Raw genomic sequence first — 12,094 nt, 5'->3', positions numbered from 1 at the left:
ACGATAAGTTAGAAAAATAGTGGCCAATTTAACATTTGGATGAAAAATTCAAAATCCAGGGGAAATATTGGAACAAGATCCCATGCAAACCCAGGATAGCAGCCCTCCAGAAACTCAAAGCACTCATTGGGATGCAGGCCGACAGTTGGGACCGCCTAGTCATATTAATGATAGGTATCTCTGAGACTAGCGTTGATGCCCAGCACATGCTCAAGGCAATGGGTGTGACGACCCTTGGCATGAATGCATGCAAGGGTGGTGGGAAAGGTTGTGGGTCATGAGGTGAGGTGAGGGGTAAAGGTAGGCATGAAAGGCAAGAGAACATTGTTAGATTTTTTTCTTGTGGAGGAAGTGTTGAAGTGGATTAGGAAGGTGATGGCTCTTGCAACGCGAAGATTGGAAATGACTTGCAATTGGACTCAGGTATGTTTTTTGGCCTTTCTCCTCCCTTGCAATGATGTTATGGTTTGGGTTTTGCTGATGCGAGAGGGGGGTAAATAGGAAGATGATCCGAGGGATTGAGAATAGTTGGTGGAAATTGCCTGGTTCTATGTCTATATCATGTGCCAGTTGGGTATTACCTATGGCCGATGTGGATATAGCCTTATGTTGTATGGCTTGGAGAACCCAGGTTCCATAAACCGCATTTGGTGTGGGGTTTACTGTAGAAGAAAAATGGATGAGGGCAATGACATGGAAGATGGGGGAAGGCTGGAGCAGTTGATAAGGTACATAGGAGGTAGACCTTACATCCACAAACAAAATAAGTGTTGGGTTAACAGGAATTCCCTTCGAGACTATGGCAAAGCCAGAAATCATGAATGGAAAGCTAAATGGGAGAAAGTGATAGGCAATGCTATCATTTCCTGGGTAGAAGGCGCATGGGTCCCAATTTATTCATGTAATTCCACAAGGATGAGGATTTGTCTGCGCACTTGTTTTAGGCAAGGTGGGGCTCACCTAACTATGACAGAAATTTGTTGGGTATGGAGAAGAGGAGTGACAGTGAGAGGCTGAAGCCAGTCCCATTATGTGGTTTTGTCTTCAAACCACCCCAGCTCCGAGGCTGAGAGAGCAAGGGGCAAGGAGAAGCATGGTGTGGCTCAATGTGCTGTCAAAACAATACAGGAAAGGTAAAAAACTACAGTGATTTTTTATGGATTAACAAATTGTTGTTGTCAACATGTCTCAGTAAACATGGACATGGCTCAGCCTATGAGAGGACGAGGATGAGAAAGGTGTGGCCAGGCCCTAGGGAAGGAGAAATATCCAAGCATGTTGGAGCCTCACAGGGGCATAAATTCAGTAGAACACCTTATCATTGAAGTGCCTAAGGCTTAACGTCAAGCAATGGATGAAGGAATCCCAAAATTGTTAGAAGACTAGGAGGAGGAAATAAAACAAGGCTGTGAGATAGAGGAGGACATGGACAACTGGAGGACTTTAGTTTCAGACCTGGGAAACACTAGAGGAATAATTATGTAGTTCAAAAAAACTCTATACCTCTATTGGTTGATGAGGATTCTATTGGGCAAAGTAATGGAACAAATTTTTGTAGCAATGGTAGTGACACTCAAAGGTATGTCGAGCTACAAGCAAGACTTGTAGAAAATTCAATTCCAGCTTCATAAGAGAGACATCAGGTTATATAGAATTGATCGCCACATCCCATGCATCTTCGAACTGAATGACATGCCTGGTGCATCAGCCAAGGATGCTGCAACCGTAGAATCAGCCTCGGAGGAGCAAAAGGGCTAGTCACCTCCCCATGCTTACTTTTATTTTATGCAAATAGATTTTAATTTCTGTCATGCAAATATAATTTTAGATAGTTATCTAGTGTATGGATATGAAACAAAGACATTTATAGCTTGCCTAGAGAGATTAAGACTATATTGTTTTTGGATGGCTTATAATGTGGATATGTGGCTAACAGACTTGGTTTCCCTCCAGGGAAAGTTGAGGCCACTTAGCCAATCAATGTGGTGTAAATTTTTCTTTGTTTAATAGAAAACGAAATGGTCCTGCAAAGCTTAACAAAAAAAAAATATTCTATCTTGCCATGGTGAATTCAAAACTAATAGTGGTGAACAGGCAAATCAATTGCTATAGTCCTACTTGCACAGGGACTAGTGAGCATCAAAACACTTACTTCATGGCATACTGTTGAGCTAAAATAAAAACATTAATAAAATATAACTAAATTATAATATTCATACATATTATAATTTATGTATGAGTATTACGAATATATACATTAGAAAGAATAAACAAGATTCTTAATCATGTCGATTTACCTCCATTTTACCATTTTTGATAGCTTATCGAAACCACATGCCAAAAAAATCATAACTCACTTCATATGAGGCTTGTTCATATGAAATTTTTCTTAATTAATCAATTTAATTAAAAGGATAAAAATAAAATAATTTCTTTGGAAAAAAATTCAACCATTAATTTGTAATACTATTGTTAATATTTTAAAATATTTTCTGGAGGTTAAATATATAACATCTATCTAATAATTATTAATAATTAAATTAAAAATTTAGAAGTAATATAGAAGAAAGATATGACAAGTGCATTTTTTGGAATCCTTCAATCTTAAAATACCATTTAAAAGAGAAAAAAATAGAAGAAGTATATATCGTGGTGAACTTTTACTCAAAGGTAGAGAGGTGTCATTGTAGAATGGTCAAAAATAACATCCAATCTCATGAATAAATATTTTGGACATTTTGACTAATAGATTTGTTTTATCTAACAGTGACTGACTTAACTTTATATAATACAATGCAATGATTATGGACTTGAAATTAATGAATATGTTATGCAGTTCACAAATTTGCAATTAGACTCTGAGTAATTTCACATGATATTATAATGATGTGGAGAAAAGGAAGAAGAAAATGTGAGTGAAGAAAAAAAGAAACTTTCATCACCAAAAAGGCACCAAAATAGTAATATGCACATGAAAAGATTAAAAGGGAATTTGAATTATTGACAAGAATTGACCATGGAATCAACATTGGAACAATCCTTGATTAATGAGTGTTGACGGTGAAATTGATGTTGCAACAATCCTTGATTATAGAATTGATTCTATTAAAATTAGTTACAATAAGTATCTTACACATTGACTGGAGGATAGCATGTGTGTGAATATCCTAAAGTGACTTGGGAAGTACATTTATTTTATGATATATAAAGTTATGAGATATAGTGGACTTTAAGCAAAGTCAATGAAAGCTTAAAACACAGTGGCTGGATCATGGGGCCTAAGATAAAATCTCAACTATTGATCTTGGAGGCTAGTTGGAAGGTCAAGAGACATACCCAATTCATTTTTTAAGTGGCATGAATCGCAAGGAGAGATCATCCATTCTTTAGTGTGATAGATATAAGATAAGATGAAAATCTGGAGGGATCAAGTCCTAAGAAGGGCACAAATTTCTAGAGAGGAAGAACAACTTCAATTCCAAGGAAAAGGGGCACAAAATGCTGGCTAAGAGGGCACAATTTTAGAGTATATTTACCCGGTAGTTAGCAACAAGCTACATTATGATTTTCAAGGGTATATTCTAGCATTTATTAGTTTGTTTTCACAATAGTATTAGCACGGTTTTCAAGGCAGTCAGTGGTATGGAATTTGAGGCAAGATGGGTCACAATATTTCAGGGAATCATACAACATTTAATGTTGTCTTTTTATATATAAATTGACACAAATTTATGGGCATAGTGGGCACATCATTGAAGGAGGAAGTCTAAAACAAATTTCATGGAAATTTGGGCATGATTTCCAAGAGATAAGTCGGCATTTATTGTTGTAAATTTCTCATAAGGAATAATAAAACTCCTCTCTCCCACCCATTTTACCTCTAGAGCTTTTCCATGGAGAATTTATGAGAAAATTTTTAGTTCTATTGATGAGTTTGTAGTTTGTAAGTTGTTGATTTCAAGTTTATATTTATCTTTTTTGTTGTTGTTCATAAAAATAAGATGCTTGTTTGTTGAGTTAAATGCAATTTTTTGAGTAATATTTATTAGAATATTTACTTGAGTGTTAACTAAGTGTTTGAAAATACTCCTACACGATATTTCTAAATTATAGGTTAAATTATTAGTTTATTTCCTAACAATGTATAAGAGCTCTTAGACTAAATAAATAGTTAGACAACAACTAAAACTTAATTCTATACATCAAATACTGATGATTTTTTTACTTTTTCATGACTACTGGTTTAAGGTTTTCGGAGAGATTAGAGGTGCCAAATAATTTATGCCCATGTGGAAAACAAGGATCAATCTTATTTCGGAGGAAAATGGACTATGGGACATCCTTAATTAGGCATATGTTATTCCCATAGATGTGGTACTATTGGCTCCTTATAACAAGATGAATGTGAAAGCCAAGATAGTAATTCCTGATGTCACTAGTAAGACTCATTCAAAGGAACTGTGGGATTCTCTTTGCCAGATGTTAATAAGAACCAAAAATTAGTGTAGAGAGAGAAATTAGGGAACACCAAGATGGTGAAGACAGATAGAGTCACCTCATACCTCACCAAAGTGTCTCGGGTTTGTGATGAACTGGGGGTTGTTGGAGAGAAAATTGTAATGATGAGATGGTAAGAGTAGCCTTAAATGGATTCTCTAAACCTTGGGACAACGTTTTACATGGAACTATTGCAAGGGCGAAGTTCCCTCATTGGGAAAGACTTTGGGATGATTTGATGCAAGAGGAATTGAGAATTGGCTCAAATTCTACTAGGTAGATACATGGATATTAGGAGGAGAATGTTTCTCTTGCTACCAAGGGCAAGAATAAAGTCATGAAGGGGCCCAAGGAAGGGCCAAGAAGAAGGGTGAACAAAATAAGGATATGAGAAAAAGGAAATGCTTTGATTGTCATAATATTGCATAGTATGTGGTGACTTGTCCAAATAAGAAGAAGAAGTAGGTTGCATATTCAAAAAATGTGGATTAGTTTTGCACATGAATTGAGAAGGATTTCTTGTTGATTTCTTATCTTGCTTCTAGTGCATATTCCTTAGATGCTTGGCATATTGATAGTGGAGCCACATCCCATATGTATAGTGTTAGAGAGTTCTTTAATAATCTCATAGATGATGGTGTTTTTCATGAGGTGATATTTGGAGATGACACCACAACCATGGAATTTGGGCGTCAGATTGTTTCTTTTGAGAGGGAATCTCAGTCACCTATGACACTGAGTGATGTTTTATATGTTCATAGGTTGAAGAAGAACCTGATATCAATTTTCACCTTATAGGCTAGAGGATATGAGGTGTTGTTAAAAAGTTGAAAGTTACTCATCTACCCTAAGGGCTCCAACATCACTTGATCCAAATTTATTGGGATCAGACTAGGAGAGTTTTAAAATATCATGTTTCAACCTAGCCATGCCTTGATTCATAGAAACAACAATAACATAGATTTATGTGAGTTGAGCATAGAGGATGATTCATTTAGATCATGGATCTCTTAGGATTTTTGGGGAGATTTTCATAGGATTTACTAAGTTCATTTTGAAGCATGAGGATGTGTGTGAAGAGTGTTATTTTAGGAAGTACAACATGACTTCTTTTCCAAGTAGTAATAGTCGGACAATAAAATTACTTGATTTGGTTGATTATGATGTATGTGGCCTGACATCTCAATCTCCCTTAGTGGTTATAAGTATTATTTTATATTCATAGATTAATTCTCCATGAAGACTTGAATTTATTTCATGAAGACCAATGGCGAGGTCTTAAAGAGGTTGCAAGAGTTGAAGTATCTTATGGAGAACCAAATAGGAAAGAATATGTAGGTGTTGAGGTCAGATAATGGAGGTGAGTATACGTCTAATGGCTTCAAAGAATTTGGGGCATAGGATGGCATTAAGAAACAGTTGACAGTTCCTTACAACCTGCAATAGAATGAGGTTGTTGAAAGGAACAACAAGGCCATTTTGGGAGTATCTAGAGCTATGTTGCATGATTAGATATTAATATCATTTCTTTGGGTTGAGGCTTGTAGCATAAAATTATATGTTCATTACATGATTCATCATCATGCATTAGGGATTCAACATATCAACATGTCTAGAGAGATGCAATGGTGGAAGAGAATTACAAAGAATGATGTTTGGGAGGTGCTAGTGAGACTAGAGGGGAATTCAGTTGTAACTTCTTGGTGGTTGCATAAGATGAATTATGTTATAGATGACAACATAGATAAGTACAAATAACAATTTCTTTTGATATTCCTTTCACAGGTTGAGGGAGTTGATTATGATGTGACATTCACATGTTTTACTCGATACACTTTGATTAGAGTAGAAATTTCATTGTAGTAGAGATGGGGTGGAATATCAATGAGATGTATGTGAAGACCGCATTTTTTAATGGACTTATACAAGAGGAAGTGTACATTGACCAACCAAAATGGTTTGATATTGATGGGAGAAAGTCTCATGTGTGTTACTTGAAGAAGCCACTATATGGACTGAAGTGTGCTCCACAAGCCTGGTATTCACATATAGATACTTACTTGAAGTGGATTGGTTTTGAGAAGAGGTAGATGCAATTGTTTATTACATTTGTATTGGAGAAGTGTACCTCATTATTGCATTGTACGTAGATTACTTTTTGAAGACAAAATATGAGAAACTAATAATTTATTGCAAGCATGATATTGCTTTAGAAATGAGATGAAGGACCTTGGGTTGATGAACAATTATCTAGGGATGAAGGTGTTGTAGGAGGATAGACATATCCTTTTGGGATAGGGAAAGTATGCAGTTGATATTCCGAGGAGATTCAATATGGAGGGTTCAGAACAGTGGCTACATCGATGATCACCAACTTCTAGAAGCTTAATAATTCTATAGGAGAGATAGAGGACCTGAATTCATATCAGTCATTGATGTATCTAGTCAACACCAGGTCAAACCTATCCTTTGTTGTTAACACTTTGAGTTAGTATATGGTGGATCATGGGAGAGTGCATTGGACTGCAACAAAACATGTGATAGGATACTTGCAAGGGATAGTGGACTATGTGCGAGGGGATGGAGTCCCCCTACTTAGCTATAAATTTTGTTTGAAAAGATAGTGTAGTGGACCAAAAGAGCACTTCTAGGTGGTTTTTTAGATTGGGCTCAATAATTTTTTCATCGACCAGTCAGAAAAAAAGGTCAGTGGCATTGAGCATTATAGAGGCAGAATACATGGAAATTAGTTAGGAAAGTTATGAGCCCATTTCAATTTACAAGTTATTTGTGGGTCTGTTTGGTCAATGGTTGGAGGCCATCATGATTTAATATGATAATTAGAGTTGCATTAAACTCTTGGATAATCCTATATTTCATGATCAATCCAAACATATTGACATTAGATACCACTTCATCTAAGATCATGTCCAAAGAGGATCAGTGAATTTGACATGTATTTCCAATGATGACAAGGTTGTGGATATTCTCATGAAGTCCTTTATGAAAGGGAAATTTATATTTCCTAGGGACATGATGGAAGTGGTGAAGAACAATTTCCTCGCTAAGAGGGAGTGTTAAACTTAGCCAGGATAAGAGTCTTCCATATTGGCTTGGGGTTAGCATACGGGAGAATATCCTAAATGGACTTGAAAAATAAATTATGTTTATGATATATACATTTATGAGATAAAGTGCACTTTATGTGAAGTCAATGAAATATTTAAACATAGTTATTAGATCATGAAAGGCTATGATAAAATCTGAGCGATTGATCTTGGAGGCTATTTGGAAGGTCAAGAGACATACCCATATAGTTTTTTAAGTTGCATGAATCTTAATGAGGTCACATACATTCATTTGAGTGAGAGACAAGAAGGGAACAAATTTCAAGAGATGGAGGAAAACTTGAACACAAGGGAAGCTAGGAACAAAAATATAGGATAACAGGGAATGAATTTCAAAGATATTTTTGTAATATACCTTTTTATTTATTTATCTATAAATACTGAAAAATATTTTGATAAATATTTTGTTAGCAATTCTTCAAAAAAAATTACACATATAAATTTTCCGCAAAAGTAATCACCACCAAACTTTGACAAAACTTAGCAAGAAACACATATAGTATTTATTGGGAAACCAACCTTATTCCATTAAGTGGAATAACATATTACATGCCAAATCTAGATTGTAACTTGTTAAACACTAATAAAATCTCTGAATGGTTGATAATATATGAAAACCCACTCCAGAATCAATAATATGGTCTCCAAGTTTATTATTGCAATGTTGATCTTGACCTCCCAAAATTGTACTAGGAAGGTAGCTTAAATTAGTGTCTTAGCGATCACTACTTCAATCCACAAATTTACTCCGGATATGCTCACCAATTGATATTGATAAAGCCAAATGATATTTCTAGATGAAATCTCCACAACAGTGAGTTGGGGTTTCGTCCAACACACCAAGAAACCCAATGGTTTTTGTCATAAGTCTTCTTTAACCTAAAAATTAAGTTCTTAAAGGATTCTACAAGAGAAAATATCCAAATCCAAGATGATCTCAATTGACTTGCGTCCTCTCCTTTTAAAGATTTGATGGATCTCTCTCCAGCATTCTAGAAGTACTTTTATTTTATTATTTTATTCTCAATCTAGAAGCTTAGATTCATTTTATTTTATTTATGCCACTTTATTTTTATTTTAAGTCACTTTTCCTCTTTTCCGCCCTTTTCTCCAATTAAGCATTTTCCCTTATTTTATTTAATAAAGCGACTAATTAAACTTTTAATCCCTAGAAACCTGTCCTAACCACATCATAAGGAAAAGAAAAAAATGAGATATTACAATTTCTTTGGTAGTTAGTAGCAAGTTACAAGACGATTTTTTACAATATATTCCAACATTATTGCTATGTTTGTATGATAGTCTTAGTGCAGTTTTCAAAGCAATCAATGGTTGGAAATTTGAGGCAAGTTTGGGCACAAAATATGAGGGAATCGTACAAAATTTAATTCTTTATGTTTCTACAAAAATTGACATAAATTTATGAGCCAAATGGGCATCGAAATTTATATATCAAGGGAACATAGTTCAAGGAGAAGGTTTGGCACAAATTTCAATGAAATATGGGCATGATTTTTGAGAGATCAGTATGCATTTTTTTTCTAAAGTTAATTGTTGTAAATTTCTCTTAAGAAATAATTAAATTGATCTCTCTCTCATTGGTTTTCACTCCAAGGTGTTCTAGGGAAAATTTATCCAAAAATTTATGAGTTTTGTTGATGAGTTTGTCATTTGTAAGTCGCTAATTTAAAGTTAAAATTTTTATTCTATGTTGTTGTTCATATAAATTAGACTTTTGTTTCCAGAGTTAAATGCAATTGTCTTAGTAATGTTTATTGGAACAATTTCCTAGGTATTGAGAAAGTGCTTGACGGAATTCCTACAAGAGATTTATATATTGTATGTCAATTTATGAGTGTATTTCATAACAAATTCTAGCGTCAACATTAGTCTCTCATCATCTTGAATACTCCCTCGTAGATATTGAACATTGTGGCAATTAATTCACCCTTCCCCTTCCATTACCTTGACTTGGATTCAACTTTCCTTCCTTTTTTCAAGGTGTATATTAGCAGTCCCTTGGTACTTGACTTTTTTGGTTGTTTCCTAGTTCGGTTTAGTTTTTTTGCCTAGGTTTCTTGGTTTCTTCCCTTCTTTAATTCATGTCAGTTTTTTTTTTATAAAGCTTTTTTGGTCATGTGTATATTAGTAGTCATAGGGTGACTTGGTTTTCTTGGTTTTTCTTTCTTCAAGTTTTATTTTCAAGGCGATTTTGATATTGATCATCTCTACATAGATTGTAAATTTTGAAGATATCCTGGAATTGATAAATACGAATGAAATTAAACAACTAACTTTGAAAATATCTATGTTGATAGACAAGGCTGTTTTGGAATTTGGATTCCAGAATTTTAATTTTGTTATGAATAATTACAAGGTGGATGGTAGGAATTTAACCTGTATAGAATATTCTTAGTAGTATACTCAAATCAAGGTTGAGATTTGTTTCCAAAATAGTTATGCCATTTTTGTCTTTTTATTTAAATTCATTAATTAAAAAAAAATGTAATATGAGGAAGTGTCATATGAAATGAGCTATTTTTTTTTGGGCATGTGGTATGAAAAGCCATGGTCTTTGTTCATGTTATTGTAACAAAGCCTATTTACAAATTAATATTCGTCATAATAGAATGGGGTGAATCTCCATGATTAAGAATCTTGTTACATGCTTTTCTAAATGTATATTTGTCTAACTTATGTATTTTATTTTTATCATTAATAATTATATATTTATTTTAAATAAAGTTAGAATTTAGTTATTTTTTTTTTTAGCAACTTCAAATGTATAATGAAATTAGTGTTGGGATGCTTCATATGTATTGATGCTTATAGTAATTTACTAGTAGTATCATCTATATAATTGTACTAGTCTAGAATATGATATATAGCAATGAAGTCAAATAATTAAGTTCACTGATCTTTATTAAATTCTAAACTTTACTCATCTTTATTAAATTCTAAAATATTTGCAATCAAATTAAGTTCAACATCCTAATATCATATGAAATATTCTATTTATTCTTCTACTAAGTAGAAATATAAACTTATTCTAAACTAATCTAATAAAAAACAAAAAACTATGAATTACATAGACTATCCATTTAATTCCAAATCCAAAGTCATGGGATCGTACTAAACACAATTCAATTAATTCAATTAGATGATAACCATTGACCCAAAAAGAAAATCATGAGATTAATCATGAGATTCTATGTTAATTATGGCCTTTGCACTTATTATTAATAAAAAACCACAACAACAAATATTTATTCCACCATTATAAACACTATTTATTTTGCAATAATGCGTTATATATTGTGTATATTCTATTATAAATAATTGAATTCAAAGCATATATTCAAATGTATATCTATTTTACAATAATGTGCTAGGTATAGAATGTGACATATATAATAAAGCATACTATAGTGTTCCGTTCTTTAAAATTCACTGTTTTTTCTAAAATTAATATTTTATAATTAAGGATAAAGACAATTACACTTCTCATATCTTTGTCCATTGAGAAATTTTTTAAATAGTGAACAATGGAAGTCGTTGTTGTTAGTGTGAATGCAGTGCACCAGATAAGTCACTTAGATATCAGAGTCTACGAAAGGTGAGTGTAGAATCTGTGAATTAGTAAACGTGATAAGCAGTTCTCGGAGTGGACAATAAGGAATTCTTTCTTGAAAAAGGAAGCCATGAAGGATATTGCATCGGTTAGAAACATGAATATTTTAAATATTATTGAACATTAGAAAATGAAGGAATTCATGAATATTTATGAAGGTAAAAAATAGGTCCTCTCTAAACACTTTTGAAGAGGATGGCCATCACAACATTGAGAGAAGTGGAAAGCGCCCACAATATTAAGCACCAATTGCAAATTAGTAAAGCATCAATATTTTCCAAGGTAAAAAGAAGTTGTGTTAATCATTCTAATGAGATCAGGTGAGCAATATTGAGTAGCTGGAATTTTTATATAAATGTACACTAACAGAATTGTATTAGTAAATGTGGTTTCTATACCTCTTATAAAAGTTGGAAAATGATGTAGATGATTACATTACAGAAGTTTTGCGGTCCAAAATGAACACCCTAAGGAATATTATAAAATAGTAGTGGAAATAATAAAATAATATTAGATCACACCATTAAGTTTTGGAGGAAGAAAATAGAAAACAATTTTTTTAACTCGTATTTTCAACTTATCTCCTTATTACTTTATCAAAATTTCAATAAGAAGCACTTGTTGGATATTAAATTTAATTTTGCAACCAAAGAGTACCCATGTTGCATACTTTCAATGGACCCTAGTACATAAAAAACGTGATTGCAATCAGATATTTTTCATGTATTTCACATTTTTTATGTAGTAGGGTCCATTGAAAGTATGCAACATTGGTACTCCTTTGATGCAAAATTAAATTATGCATCGAATAAGTGCTCCTTCCCAAACATAGAGTAAA

Source organism: Pinus tabuliformis, chromosome 3_2, assembly GCF_031772625.1.
Source record: "Pinus tabuliformis cultivar Carrire ecotype Pingquan chromosome 3_2, CPIR1, whole genome shotgun sequence".
In the NCBI taxonomy this organism is placed as follows: Eukaryota; Viridiplantae; Streptophyta; class Pinopsida; order Pinales; family Pinaceae; genus Pinus; species Pinus tabuliformis.
Note: the sequence above shows the minus strand (reverse complement) of the source record.